Source organism: Oncorhynchus keta, chromosome 35 (assembly GCF_023373465.1).
Source record: "Oncorhynchus keta strain PuntledgeMale-10-30-2019 chromosome 35, Oket_V2, whole genome shotgun sequence".
Classification (NCBI taxonomy): domain Eukaryota; kingdom Metazoa; phylum Chordata; class Actinopteri; order Salmoniformes; family Salmonidae; genus Oncorhynchus; species Oncorhynchus keta.
This window is the reverse complement of record NC_068455.1, coordinates 18,278,226-18,293,454: the sequence shown is the minus strand read 5'-3', so window position 1 is coordinate 18,293,454 and position 15,229 is coordinate 18,278,226. Positions and strand designations below refer to the sequence as shown.

Here is a 15,229-nt window from a genome sequence, read left to right as displayed (position 1 = left end):
GTATAAAGAGCCACCGTGAATGTTCCTGGGCAGCGTGGGGGAATGTTATAGTATAAAGAGCCACTGTGGTTCACCAGCCACAAAAACATCACAGTTGTATATACTTGCCCCCTTACTCCACACTTCTCAATTCGATGGAGGTATTATTTACGGCTTTGGTGTTGGAAAGTGCATGACCGCCAACCACATGTCCGTCTGCCACTTCTGCAAGCAATGGAAGAGGCATGCAGCGACATTGAGGTGGGGTCAGTCCAGGATTGGATATGGCAAGGTGATATTTTCCCCATTGCCTAGCCAGGGATGACATTGCTTGTGATGTGGATGAGGTGATGTGGCCTTACAATACTATTTTAATGGGTTGATTCTTAATGAGGCATGGCTATGCTGAGTTTGGCGAAGGAGATGTAGGTAACTTTCCAAGGTTTTCCAAAAAATCCTGCTTGGAGGATTCCAGATTTCCTGGTTATTCCCTTACGATTCAAATAATCTTTCAACCAGGATATCTATAAATCTGAGCATTTTGTCAAAAAATTACAGAAATTGTCAGCTTCAATTGGCCATCTTAGTAACACTGGAGAGACATTTAAAATGTTAGTCATTTAGCAGATGCTCTTATCCAGCGCTACCTACAGGGTTAAGTGCCTTGCTCAAGAGGTACAGCAATAGATCTTTCACCTAGTCTGCTCAGGGATCCGAACCAGCAACCTTTGATTACTGGCCCAATGCTCTAACTGTTGCCCAACTCCCCTGTAGTAGGAGACTGGTGTTGGTTTGGCACATCCAGTCTCAACCCCCCCCATCCAAGCTCAACTCAGGCCACCGATGAGGGGCATGCCAGGGGGTAGTGGAGAGGGTACCTAGATTTGTCCTCCAGGGTGTGGGGGATAGCTGCTAGGAGGGATGCCCATCCCAGGCAGGTCGTGCCCGTGTCCTGGGGGCATACGTGGAGGGTAGCTGTGGTTGTACCCTGGCAGGGGGGTAGGCGGGCGAAGGTGTAGGATAGGAGGTGGAGGACCAGACGGTGGGGCATTAGGGGGGTAGACGTGGCTATGGTAAGCCAGGGGAGGGCCATACGATGAGGGGATGGTGCTGTAGGACGGCTCTTATGTCTTCATCATAAACTGGAGGCTCTGGTAACCCTCTCCTGACATGTAGGAGCTGGAGGTGGGGATGCCCATGATGTAGCTGGATGGGGGTGGTGGAGCAGGGCGGTGAGGTAGCGGGGGAGGCTGGTGGAGGTCCTTTAGGGGGCTCCGCTGGGCCTCCTACCCCAGTTGGGTCAGTCTCCCCTGGGAGAGGTGCGGAAGGGTGGGAGGTTGGAGGCTTGTGGTCTGCAGGGAAAAGGGAATTAGAGAACCCTTATAGAAAGACTTGTGCTCAACAACTCTGAATCAAACCACTTTACACCATGTTCTTACTTCAACACGTGTACTCATAAAATACACACACACGCACTGTTACGGCCCTGAATTTTTCTGAACCGTCTCAGTGCAGCTCCTTCCAATAGGGCGCTTTCCCTTTAATTCCCAATTAAATAGCCAGCATCAGCTGCGCGAAAGGGGGGTTGTGATGGAGACGTGCATGAGGATGTGTTCAACGCTCAGTTCCCGAAGCTTCTCTATTCCGTTTGTTTTGTTGCCGTAAAACGTGTGTTTTGTAGCCTAAGAGAGTTTACCCAGGATCGGATCCACTCTTTGCGTCCGTGGACTACACCTCTCCGTGGCCTTTCTCCGCTGGAGATCTATTGGCGGATTGGATTGTCTGACTGACCGACTGACTACAAGCTTTTTGTATACGGTATTTCATTTGTTTTGATGTGAGGTATACTGTGATGATTTATGTAGTTAGTTGTAGTTGAGGACTTAGTAAGAGTTGATACGCTTTAAAGTTCTGTGGTAAAATTATTGTTATATTGATTGTATGTTTAGTACTGGGTTTACGCTACACTGAATGAACGGACAAACATCGCGTGACAAAAGTCACTTGAGTTCACTGAACTCCTTTACCGGGCTGGACTCTTTTTAGGCCCGAGGTACAGGACATTTCTGGAGGAACCAGAACTCATTGTGATATTATTATATGTGTGTGTGTAATCATTGTTGTTGCTAATACAACCCACGCAACAGAATATAGTTGTTTTTGAAGTTCTTTCCAATGTTTTAAGGGTTTATGAAAAGTTTATTTCCATCCTGACTTTTACATAAGTCCTTTGTATTGGTGTAGACTTGACGGACCAGATGGGACTCATTCCCACCCAAACTAAAAGGAGAAACCAATGTTTTCTCTGGTAGGCACAACCTACCTGGCACCCCTATAAATAATAACCTCAAGTCAAAACCGTTACAACACACACACACACACACAACCTCTTCCTAGACGGGCCATGAAAACAGAGCTGTTGGTGCTGCAAGCGGTGGGTGCTCTTTCTAAGCAGAGTAGTTTGACAGCTGTAAGGCAGTTAGGGCAAGTTGTTAGGCAGGTCAGAGAGACTGTATCAAACAGGTCAGACAGTAGAGTATCAGGCAGGTCAGAGAGACTGTATCAGACAGTAGAGTATCAGGCAGGTCAGAGAGACTGTATCAAACAGGTCAGACAGTAGAGTATCAGGCAGGTCAGAGAGACTGTATCAGACAGTAGAGTATCAGGCAGGTCAGAGAGACTGTATCAAACAGGTCAGACAGTAGAGTATCAGGCAGGTCAGAGAGATGGTATCAAACAGGTCAGACAGTATCAGAGAGTCCATACAATAGAGTATCAAGTAGGTCAGACAGAGTATCAGGCAGGTCAGACAGTAAAATATCAGGCAGGTCAGACAGTATCAGAGAGGCCCTAAGGTAGTGTATCAGGCAGGTCAGACAGCATCAGACAGTACAGTCGTGGCCAAAAGTTGAGAATGACACAAATATTAATTTTCAAAGTCTGCTGCCTTAGTTTGTATGATGGCAATTTGCATATACTCCAGAATGTTATGAAGAGTAATCAGATGAATTGCAAAGTCCCTCTTGCCATGCAAATGAACTGAATCCCCAAAAAACATTTAAACTGTATTTCAGCCCTGCCACAAAAGGACCAGCTGACATCATGTCAGTGATTCTCTCATTAACGCAGGTGTGAGTGTTGACGAGGACAAGGCTGGAGATCACTATGTCATGCTGATTGACAAACAGGAAGCTTCAAAAGGAGGGTGGTGCTTGAAATCACTGTTCTTCCTCTGTCAATCATGGTTACTTGCAAGGAAACACATGCCGTCATCATTGCTTTGCACAAAAAGGGCTTCACAGGCAAAGATATTGCTGCCAGTAAGATTGCACCTAAATCAACCATTTATCTATTTATTTATAAGAACCTCAAGGAGAGTGGTTCAATTGTTGTGAAGAAGGCTTCAGGGCTCCCAAGAAAGTCCAGCAAGCGCCAGGACCGTCTCCTAAAGTTGATTCAGCTGCGGGATCGGGGCACCACCAGTACAGAGCTTGCTCAGGAATGACAGCAGGCAGGTGTGAGTGCATCTGCACGCAAAGTGAGGCAAAGACTTTTGGAGGATGGCCTGGTGTCAAGAAGGGCAGCAAAGAAGCCACTTCTCTCCAGGAAAAACATCAGGGACAGACTGATATTCTGCAAAAGGTACAGGGATTGGACTGCTGAGGACTGGGGTAACGTCATTTTCTCTGATGAATCCCCTTTCCGATTTGTTTGGGGCATCCGGAAAAAAGCTTGTCCCGGAGAAGACAAGGTGAGCACTACCACCAGTCCTGTGTCATGCCAACAGTAGAGCATCCTGAGACCATTCATGTGTGGGGTTGCTTCTCAGCCAAGGGAGTGGTAACTTAGCGGCTCGGGGAACAAAACATCGATATTTTAGGTCCATGGCCAGGAAACTCCCCAGACCTTAATCCCATTGATAACTTGTGGTCAATCCTCAAGAGGCGTGTGGACAAACAAAAACCCACAAATTCTGACAAACTCCAAGCATTGATTAGGCAATAATGGGCTGCCATCAGTCAGGATGTGGCCCAGAAGTTAATTGACAGCATGCCAGGGCGGATTGCAGAGGTCTTGAAAAAGAAGGGTCAACACTGTAAATATTGACTCTTTGCATCAACTTCATGCAATAGAAGCCTTTGACACTTATGAAATGCTTGTAATTATACTTCAGTATTCCATAGTAACATCTGACAGAAAATATCTAAAGACACTGAAGCAGCAAACTTGGTGGAAATTAATATTTGTGTCATTCTCAAAACTTTTGGCCATGATTATCAGGCAGGTCAGACAGCATATCAGGTAGGTCAGGCAGGTCAGACAGAGAAGCAGGCAGGTCATACAGTAGTGTATCAAATCAAATGTATTTGTCACATACACATGGTTAGCAGGTGTTAATGTGAGTGTAGCGAAATGCTTGTGCTTCTAGTTCCGACCATGCAGTAATATCTAACAAGTAATATAACCTAACGATTTCACAACAACTACCTTATACACACAAGTGTAAAGGAATGACTAAGACTATGTACATAAAGATATATGAATGAGTGATGGCCGAATGGCATAGGCAAGATGCAGTAGAAGGTATAGAGTACAGTATATACATATGAGATGAGTAATGTAGGGTATGTAAGCATTATATAAAGTGGCTAGTGATAAATGGATTACATACATTTTTACATTATTAAAGTGGCTGGAGTTGAGTCGGTATGTTGGCAGCAGCCACTCAATGTTAGTGGTGGCTGTTTAACAGTCTGATGGCCTTGAGATAAAGCTGTTTTTCAGTCTCTCGTTCCCTGCTTTGATGCATCTGTACTGACCTCGCCTTCTGGATGATAGCGGGGTGAACAGGCAGTGGCTCGGGTGGTTGTTGTCCTTGATGATCTTTTTGGCCTTCCTGTGACATCGGGTGGTGTAGGTGTCCTGCAGGGCAGGTAGTTTGCACCCGGTGATGCATTGTGCAGACCTCACTACCCTCTGGAGAGCCTTGCGGTTGTGGCGGACCAGTTGCCGTACCAGGCGGTGATACAGCCCGACAGGATGCTCTCGATTGTGCATCTGTAAAAGTTTGTGAGTGCTTTTGGTGACAAGCCAAACTTCTTCAGCCTCCTGAGGTTGAAGAGGCGCTGCTGCGCCTTCTTCACGATGCTGTCTGTGTGGGTGGACCATTTCAGTTTGTCCGTGATGTGTACGCCGAGGAACTTGAAACTTTCCACCTTCTCCACTACTGTCCCGTCGATGTGGATAGGGGGGTGCTCCCTCTGCTGTTTCCTGAAGTCCACGATCATCTCCTTTGTTTTGTTGACATTGAGTGCGAGGTTATTTTCCAGACACCACACTCCAAGGGCCCTCACCTCCCTGTAGGCCGTCTCGTCGTTGTTGGTAATCAAGCCTACCACTGTAGTGTCGTCTGCAAACTTGATGATTGAGTTGGGGGCGTGCATGGCCACACAGTCGTGGGTGAACAGGGAGTACAGGGGGGGGGGCTCAGAACGCACCCTTGTGTGGACCCAGTGTTGAGGATCAGCGGGGTGGAGATGTTGTTACCTACCCTCACCACCTGGGGGCAGCCCGTCAGGAAGTCCAGGATCCAGTTGCACAGGGCAGGGTCGAGACCCAGGGTCCCGAGCTTAATGACGAGTTTGAAGGGTACTATGGTGTTAAATGCTGAGCTGTACTCGATGAACAACATTCTTACATAGGTATTCCTCTTGTCCAGATGGGTTAGGGCAGTGTGCAGTGTGATTGCGATTGCATCGTCTGTGGACCTATTGGGGCGGTAAGTAAATGGGAGTGGGTCTAGGGTGTCAGGTAGGGTGGAGGTGATATGGTCCTTGACGAGTCTCTCAAAGCACTTCATGATGACGGAAGTGAGTGCTACGGGGCGGTAGTCGTTTAGCTCAGTTACCTTATCTTTCTTGGGAACAGGAACAATGGTGGCCCTCTTAAAGCATGTGGGGACAGCAGACTGGGATAAGGATTGATTGAATATGTCTGTAAACACACCAGCCAGCTGGTCTGCGCAGAGTATCAGACAGGCCAGAGCGCAGAGTATCAGACAGGCCAGAGCGCAGAGTATCAGACAGGCCAGAGCGCAGAGTATCAGACAGGCCAGAGCGCAGAGTATCAGACAGGCCAGAGCGCAGAGTATCAGACAGGCCAGAGCGCAGAGTATCAGACAGGCCAGAGCGCAGAGTATCAGACAGGCCAGAGCGCAGAGTATCAGACAGGCCAGAGCGCAGAGTATCAGACAGGCCAGGCCAGAGTATCAGACAGGCCAGAGCGCAGAGTATCAGACAGGCCAGAGCGCAGAGTATCAGACAGGCCAGAGCGCAGAGTATCAGACAGGCCAGAGCGCAGAGTATCAGACAGGCCAGAGCGCAGAGTATCAGACAGGCCAGGCGCAGAGTATCAGACAGGCCAGAGCGCAGAGTATCAGACAGGCCAGGCGCAGAGTATCAGACAGGCCAGAGCGCAGAGTATCAGACAGGCCAGAGCGCAGAGTATCAGACAGGCCAGAGCGCAGAGTATCAGACAGGCCAGAGCGCAGAGTGAGAGACTTCTCAACCACCTAGCAGGATTGCCATATGTCCATAATTTATTCTGCAACGTGAGACATTACAGTAGTGAATGGAGTAGACAGATCTATGCAGCATTAACACCATTTCAATGTTTACACTGCACAAGTGCACATTTCAATAAGGGAATAGTAAAACAATAAGGCTAATGGACAGGGGACTGTCTATATAAAACTTCAAGATAGTATGCATTTCCTTGAGTTTTCATTTCTATTTTGATCTATCGTTGATGTTCTATTTCCTCTGGAAACCAACAGGTGTACCAGTTGTTGCACTGGTGTTAAGAGTTGGTGAGTCTGGTGGTCCCCTGAGTGGGCTCACCAGAGAGGGGTTGTGCTGTGGGTGGAGGGGGCATCGGAGGCTCCAGTCTGGGGATCCTAGAGCCTAATGGCTCTGGAAGAGAGACAAAGAGAGAGAACAATATGTCACACTAACATACCTACTGTTATGAATCATATGAATCTTTGGCAGCCATATGTGTCCATGGAATCATCTGGAGTCTGTGCCAGAGAAAAGGATAATGTGCTCACCAGGTGCCTTGCTTTCTTCTGTAGGAGATCATATCTAAACCACAACAAGGGAAATGGGTGTCAAAACAACTCAATTGAGTTAATCTGATCATAAAAAGAGCATGATGCCTGCCCTCACAAGAACCTTACAACTCAAATGTCAAACTCACGTAGGCTCGTTTGAGCTGGCGAGGAGGGCTGGTCTGGGGCGAGACCTTCTTGCTGAGTGGTGGCAGGATGGGGGGGTTGGGGAGCCGGAGCTGGGTGAGAGTCTGCAGCTGCTGGTGAGTGGGGTCTTCTTGCTGGAGGTCTGGGGCATCTGCTGCTTGCCCTTGGAGTACAGGTCTAGGATCTGGTGGCAGATGTCTGTGGAGCAGAGGAGGTCATTAATGAGGAGTGCATTTCAAACATATGGATCTAAATGATGGTACTACATGAGTAATGATACTAACATGGTCATAAACAAATAGTCCAGAAATTGAAGTTAAGAGGGGTAAAAGTAGCCTTGGAGCCACCCTGTTCTCGCTAACTTATTATTATTGTTTATTTTTTGTACCTTTATTTAACAAGGCATGTCAGTTAAGAACAAATTCTTATTTACAATAATGGCCTACCAAAAGGCCTCCTGTGGGGATGGGACTGGGATTAAAAATACAAATGTAGGACAAAACACACCACGACATAAAGAGAGACCTAAGACAACAACATAACATGGCAGCAGCACAACATGGCAGCAGCACAACATGGTAGCAGCACAACATGGTAGCAGCACAGAGCATGGTCCAAACATTATTGGGCACAGACAACAGCACAAAAGGCAAGACGGTAGAGACAACAATAGATCACACAAAGCAGCCACAACTGTCAGTAAGAGTGTCCATGATTGAGTCTTTGAATGAAGAGATGGATATAAAACATGATATGCGAATTGTTCACAAACTGGGCAGCGAACCATTCATGAACCATTCATGAAAGCTTGTGAGATCTGGATGAAACAAGCTTTCAATTATATATGCTTTTGTTTTTAACATTTAAAACATCCTGCACAAATGTCATAAACCCACAACTGTTTCATAGAGAAAGACCAGCCAGTCCCACGTTCCCAGCAGCTCCACTGGGACATCCTGAACAAACTGCTCCCACCATCGCCGTGAAGACTGCTTGGACGTCCACCCCTGGATGTCAAACTAACACAGCTGGCCGGCCAGGTACATGACTGCTACAGCTATGATCTCTGGCTCCCACTGCAGGGACAGCATAGTACACAGACTGAGGAGAGAGAGGTGTGTCCATCACTCACAGGGCACATATTCATAAAGCATCTCAGAGTAGGCGTGCTGATTTAGGATCAGTTTTGCACGAAATCCAGGAATGGCAACAGTTGGTATCTGATGGTAACCGATGGGTGGAGTGGAGTCAATAACCATTAAGGCCATTAAAGGAAGAGTACATGCTGAACTCTAAATTCCCTTCTGTAAGCCCATTAAAAAGGGTGTTTGGAACCAAAAATAGATTTTTGTTTTGTATGATACCCCTCAAGGAGGAGACTGGCGAGGCCACCTCCAAAGCGATGATGGACATCTTCAACACCCACAGTTTTTGTTTTTCCATGGTACATAAATCAGACATATCGCCTCCCTACCACTGAGGAAGTACAGTTCCCGCTCAGCCCAGTCAAAACTGTTCGCTGTTCTGGCTCCCCAATGGTGGAACACACTCCCTCACGACGCCAGGACAGCGGAGTCAATCACCACCTTCCGGAGACACCTGAAACCCCACCTCTTTAAGGAATACCTAGGATAGGATAAAGTAATCCTTCTCACCCCCCCCCCCCTTAAAAGATTTAGATGCACTATTGTAAAGTGGCTGTTCCACTGGATGTCATAAGGTGAATGCACCAATTTGTAAGTCGCTCTGGATAAGAGCGTCTGCTAAATGACTTAAATGTAATGTAAAAATGTAATATTTCAATATCTTTCATTGTCAATAGATATCACCTTCCTACCCCTCCTGCAGGTTTGGTGAATGGACCAACCAGACCCTCAAGACTGCCACGGGCAAGTCCCTCGATTGGTACCTGGAAGGGTGGGAGGAAAAACCTGAAGGTAATTCCCTTTGCACACAACAGCAGCATCCAGGCCTCTGAGTACGGATGGGAGCCGCAGCTGTTGGCTGAGGATAACAATGAAATTGCATATACAATTATTACATACAGTATACTGTAGTCTTTGAAATGTGTAATGTGAATATGTGCTTCCATATTCTCATACATGTGTTCTACTGTAGCCGACATTGATTTATTTGATTTGAAGTTATATGCTATTCCGATATTTGTTCTACTGCTACATTGATTGGGCAGCAGGGTAGTCTAGTGGTTTAGAGCGTTGGACTAGTCACCGGAAGGTTGCAAGTTCAAATCCCCGAGCTGACAATGTACAAATCTGTTGTTCTGCCCCCGAACAGGCAGTTAACCCTAGGCCGTCATTGAAAATAAGAATTTGTTCTTAGCTGACTTGCCTAGTTAAGTAAAAATAAATAAATTGATGTCTTGCATTCGGCACATGTGACAAATAAAGTTTGATTTGATACTCCTGTTCCACACGCCTATATGGGATCGCCCCCTTTATAAAGGTAACACACCCTCCTCCTCCCCCCTATCTCTACGGACTGCAACATAACCTTGTAATACAACACCTAGAGTAGGTTTAAGCCATGTCTCCTGGAGACATACACGTATCACATCAGGTTTCGCTGGTAATTCCTCAATAAACTGTTTGAACTATCAAACTTCTGCGTTTACAAAATAAGACTGCAGTTTTGAAACTGCAGTAAAAGTGCAGTAACTACAGTCGACTGTGGTATTTTGGATGAGGTAATTGCAGTTACACTGCAAAATGACGACAGTAAAACAAACAGCATACGTCAGATACACTGCACTCGGACTGTAATATTTTTTAGGCGTTCCATTGGAGGATTAACACAATTATGTAAATTAACCAATACATGAATCCTGGCTGGACTGATTTTCAATCTTATTGAGGTCATCCTGTACATTTTCTCCTGTCAGTCCTGTGATCCCAATATACCTCACTGCCTGCTCCACTATCATCTTTATCTTCTTAGTCTTAGATTGTAATGTTTCTGAGCAATTGTTTGCTGCTGTCACAAATGTAACAGCCTTCTTCATGTCACCGACCAGTCTTGTGTTCTCCCATTATGCTCCCTCCATCACGCCCAACCTGCAACCCAATCTGCCCTGGAATACCAACTCATCTAGGTGCCCCGCTCGTTTCTGCATGAACTACTGTACTACTACGGCTTCTGCATACAATATTTTACACTCACTCCTCCTGCTGCCCATTCCACTTGTCTTTTCATCACTGCACAAACCCCATAGTTACAGCTCTTTAACTGGACCACGTCTCCACATTTCCCATATCCATATCCTCCCCCACACGTCTCACACCATCAGATCCTCCTCTCCACCCTCTCCGAGTTGGGCATCTCCGGCGCGGCCCACGCTTGGATTGCGTCCTACCTGACAGGTCGCTCCTACCAGGTGGCGTGGCGAGAATCTGTCTCCTCACCACACGCTCTCACCACTGGTGTCCCCTAGGGCTCTGTTCTAGGCCCTCTCCTATTCTCGCTATACACCAAGTCACTTGGCTCTGTCATAACCTCACATGGTCTCTCCTATCATTGCTATGCAGACGACACACAATTAATCTTCTCCTTTCCCCCTTCTGATGACCAGGTGGCGAATCGCATCTCTGCATGTCTGGCAGACATATCAGTGTGGATGACGGATCACCACCTCAAGCTGAACCTCGGCAAGACGGAGCTGCTCTTCCTCCCGGGGAAGGACTGCCCGTTCCATGATCTCGCCATGACGGTTGACAACTCCATTGTGTCCTCCTCCCAGAGCGCTAAGAACCTTGGCGTGATCCTGGACAACACCCTGTCGTTCTCAACTAACATCAAGGCGGTGGCCCGTTCCTGTAGGTTCATGCTCTACAACATCCGCAGAGTACGACCCTGCCTCACACAGGAAGCGGCGCAGGTCCTAATCCAGGCACTTGTCATCTCCCGTCTGGATTACTGCAACTCGCTGTTGGCTGGGCTCCCTGCCTGTGCCATTAAACCCCTACAACTCATCCAGAACGCCGCAGCCCGTCTGGTGTTCAACCTTCCCAAGTTCTCTCACGTCACCCCGCTCCTCCGCTCTCTCCACTGGCTTCCAGTTGAAGCTCGCATCCGCTACAAGACCATGGTGCTTGCCTACGGAGCTGTGAGGGGAACGGCACCTCAGTACCTCCAGGCTCTGATCAGGCCCTACAACCAAACAAGGGCACTGCGTTCATCCACCTCTGGCCTGCTCGCCTCCCTACCACTGAGCATGTACAGTTCCCGCTCAGCCCAGTCAAAACTGTTCGCTGCTCTGGCCCCCCAATGGTGGAACAAACTCCCTCACGACGCCAGGACAGCGGAGTCAATCACCACCTTCCGGAGACACCTGAAACCCCACCTCTTTAAGGAATACCTAGGATAGGATAAGTAATCCTTCTCACCCCCCTAAAAGATTTAGATGCACTATTGTAAAGTGGCTGTTCCACTGGATGTCATAAGGTGAATGCACCTATTTGTAAGTCGCTCTGGATAAGAGCGTCTGCTAAATGACTTAAATGTAAATGTACATCTCCTTTTGCCTTTACACAGTGCTGCCACATGCCCTTTGACAGATTACAGCAACGCAACAGTTTCGCAACATAAACTCTGACATAGTAACTCATATACCCAATCGTATTTTTTTCTGTCTACAATTTCTTCAAAGTTTAACAGCACTGACAGGCTATCTACCTTTTTCTCATCTGGTGTTATCTGGAGGCTCTTTGCCTCAATAAGAGAGCCTCCCTTCAAGTGGTCCTTTATTTCAATTCAATTTAAGGGCTTTATTGGAATGGAAAACACATTTACATTGCCAAAGCAAGTCAAATAGATAAACAAAAGTGAAATAAACTACACAAAATATTGCACGCACAAAAGTTCCAAAAGAATAAAGACATTTCAAATGTCATGTCTATATACAGTATTTCTGTAATGGTTTTCTTCCGCTGAAGGAGAGGAGGACCAAAATGCAGCGTGGTTAGTGTTCAACATCTTTAATATAGATGACACAAGAACACGACAAAATACAAAACAATACATGCGAAAATCAAAACAGTCCTATCTGGTGCAATGACACAAAGACAGAAGACAACCACCCACAAAACCCAACACAAAACAGGCTACCTAAATATGGCTCCCAATCAGAGACAATCTGATTTCTGATTGAGAACCATATCAGGCCAAACATACAACAGAATGCCCACTCAGCTCACGTCCTGCACACTGTAATATTTCACCTAATAGATATGGGAGTTCATCAAAATTGAATTTGTTTTTGAATTCTTTGTGGGTCTGTGTAATCTGAGGGAAATATGTGTCTAATATGGTGATACACTTGGCAGCATGTTAGGAAGTGCAGCTCAGTTTCCACCTCATTTTGTGGACAGTGTGCACATCGCCTGTTTTCTATTGAGACCAGGTCTGCCTACGGCGGCCTTTCTCAATAACAAGGCTCACGGAGTCAGCACATAGTCAAAGATTTGTTTAATTTTGGGTCAGTCACTGTGGTCAGTTATTCTGCCACTGTGTACTCTCATTTTAGGGCCAAATAGCATTATAGTGTGCTCTTTTGTTAATTATTTCCAATGTGTTAAGTAATTGAGTTTCTTTTTTCTCATGATTTGGTTGGGTCTAATTGTGTTGCTGTCCTGGGGGGTCTGTTTGTGTTTGTGAACATAGGACCAGCTTCCTTAGGGGGCTCTTCTCCAGGTTAATTTCTCTGTAGGTGATGGCTTTGTTATGGAAGGCTTGGGAATTGCTTTCTTTTAAAATATAACAGCCCTTTTCTTCATTTTGACAATTAGCAGGTATCAGCCTAATTCTGCTCTGCATACATTATTTGTTTTTTTTACATTGTACACTGAGGATATTTTTGCAAAATCCTGCATGCAGAATTGTTCATTTCTGCTACTGCTGTAATAACTCGCTTCACCCACTACTGTTTGGTTTGATCCGGCATGCTACTATTAACCACATGTTTACATGGCTGCTTGAGTTGGAGGTTCGGAACCAGCGAGGAAAGATGGCGGAAGCAGATGACGTGGATTCTGAATACAATGGCAGTAGAATCAAGGAGAATTAGAGTATTGTCCAGTGCTAGGTAAAGTGAAGGCTGTGAGCATCACAAGATTTTTTGTGCTTTTGCGGACCTGAAGGAACTTGCATTGTCTTAAACGATTTGATAAATCAAATCAAATCTTATTGGTCACATACATGTGTTTAGTAGATGTTATTGCAGGTGTAGTGAAATGCTTTGAAGTTTGAAGTGTGTCTCTTCGGAACAGGGCACCCCTCAAGGGTGTTATGTCTGGCATCTCGTTGGAAGTCGATTTTGAAGAGATAAAAAGTATTCCTGGAGTGATTGAAGCACGTCAAATGAATCGTGTGGTGAATGGTGAAAAAGTGAAGTCTATCTGTTCTTTTTTGATATGGAGTCTCTCCCTACTCAAGTGCAGTTAGAGTAGATTAACTACAGTCAGAGCATTTATCCCAAGAACAATGCAGTGTGATCATTTTAAAGCTTTTGGTCATGTATCAAGTGTTTGCAGAAGGGAGAAGCCGAGATGTCAAAGTTGTGGAAAAGAACATATGTGTTATAAAAGTGATGAATATGTGATGTTGTAATTGCGGTGGGAACCATGAAGCCACGTCTTTTGAATGCCCCATAAGGGTGAAAGAGAATGAGGGAGCCAAAGTCAGGGCTGTACAGAGCATTTCATATGCAGCAGCAGCTGTGAAAAGAGTTGAGGGTTTGAATGGTGCATCAGAAGAGTCCATGGTGGTGGGCCTACACTGCAGGATGCAGGGGTTTCCTTTCACCAGCAGGATCCTGACATTTTAAAGGTTAAGAAGGTGGACTTTGTGGCCTTTATAGCTATGGTAATTAATGGCACTGCCAAGGTGGAGAGAAGGTCCAGGAAGATAGAAATCATAGTGGATGCAGCAGAGCGGTTCCTGGGGCTGAAAGATTTCTCAGTGAAGGAGATACATGGAATATTGGCACAAGCCGTACCACCCTCTCAGGGAAGGGAGATATGGAAAAAAGAAGTGGGAGTTTTGTTTGTTTGGCAATGTGCTATTTTTATTGGGGTGGTTTAAGTTAGTTTCACTATTACCTGTGGATTTTTTTCGGGGGGGTTCAACACGTTGTTGACAGCAATACAGCCTCGTGGGTTGTAGTCCGCCATAAAACCCACAGAAGAAGAAGAATGCTTGAGTTGGAGCTCCTTGTCATGCTGTTTACTATTGACGAACTCCAGCAACATATCCTGCTTTACTCTCCAAATCCCGAGCCCAATCTACGCGATCGGAGTGACTCCGCCCTCGTCCTTAGATTTCACCAACAACTTGAACACTCTCAGTACAACACTGCACTCTGAACCTTTACTCCCACTACTCTACCTCCACCCTTTCCACCGATAGATCCACCCTTTCCACCAATAGACTCATCCCGCACTCTAAACTCATACCTCCTAACTTTCCATTCATCTCTGCTCCAGTCACAATCAAATGTTGCTCAACCACCTCCACCGGATTTCACGCTCTCCAAAACCGCTTTGTAAGACTTTTCAAGCGACCCGCCGGAAAAATAACAATTTATGATACTTTTAAATCCCCTGAAGTAAACGTCCAATCACAAACCACGAAGGGATGGTTTTTGTGTTGACGTTCCGAAGCCAAACTGCCATTCGCGAAATCTGATCATTTTGACCAATCCGTACGAAGAACCCGTCAAAGATGTGCCAATAGGCAGAGAAATGAAGAAGCGCACACTTACCAACAACCAATACAAATCAAGAAAGATAACATTGTTTACGTGGGTGTAGAACGTTTGTGATCCAATCAAATTGTTAGAAAAAACATGTTACATTCGTGGCTCGCCCAAATCAACATCCACGTTAGGTTTTGCTCCCCTACCTTGTGCAAGAGGCTTGAATTCCAGTTTGACAGGAGAGGAACTAGCTACTGTACTCAATTACAAGGTAACTTAGTTTATAA

The 15,229-nt window shown here is 46.1% G+C and overlaps 1 protein-coding gene across 2 annotated transcripts in view; it reads left to right on the top strand.

Annotated features, from left to right (window-relative positions):
• Positions 1–1,597: 1,597 nt before the first annotated feature.
• LOC118368087 (actin-histidine N-methyltransferase-like) overlaps positions 1,598–15,229 on the top strand; it is a 60,349-nt gene continuing 46,717 nt past the window's right edge. The window contains exon 1 of one of the 2 annotated variants that reach the window (XM_052496654.1): positions 1,598–1,797. The gene's annotated coding sequence lies outside the window, so the exon portion shown is untranslated. Of the gene's footprint in view, positions 1,798–15,049; positions 15,214–15,229 lie in introns of those variants that run through there. The other variant, XM_052496653.1, reaches the window with a different exon arrangement.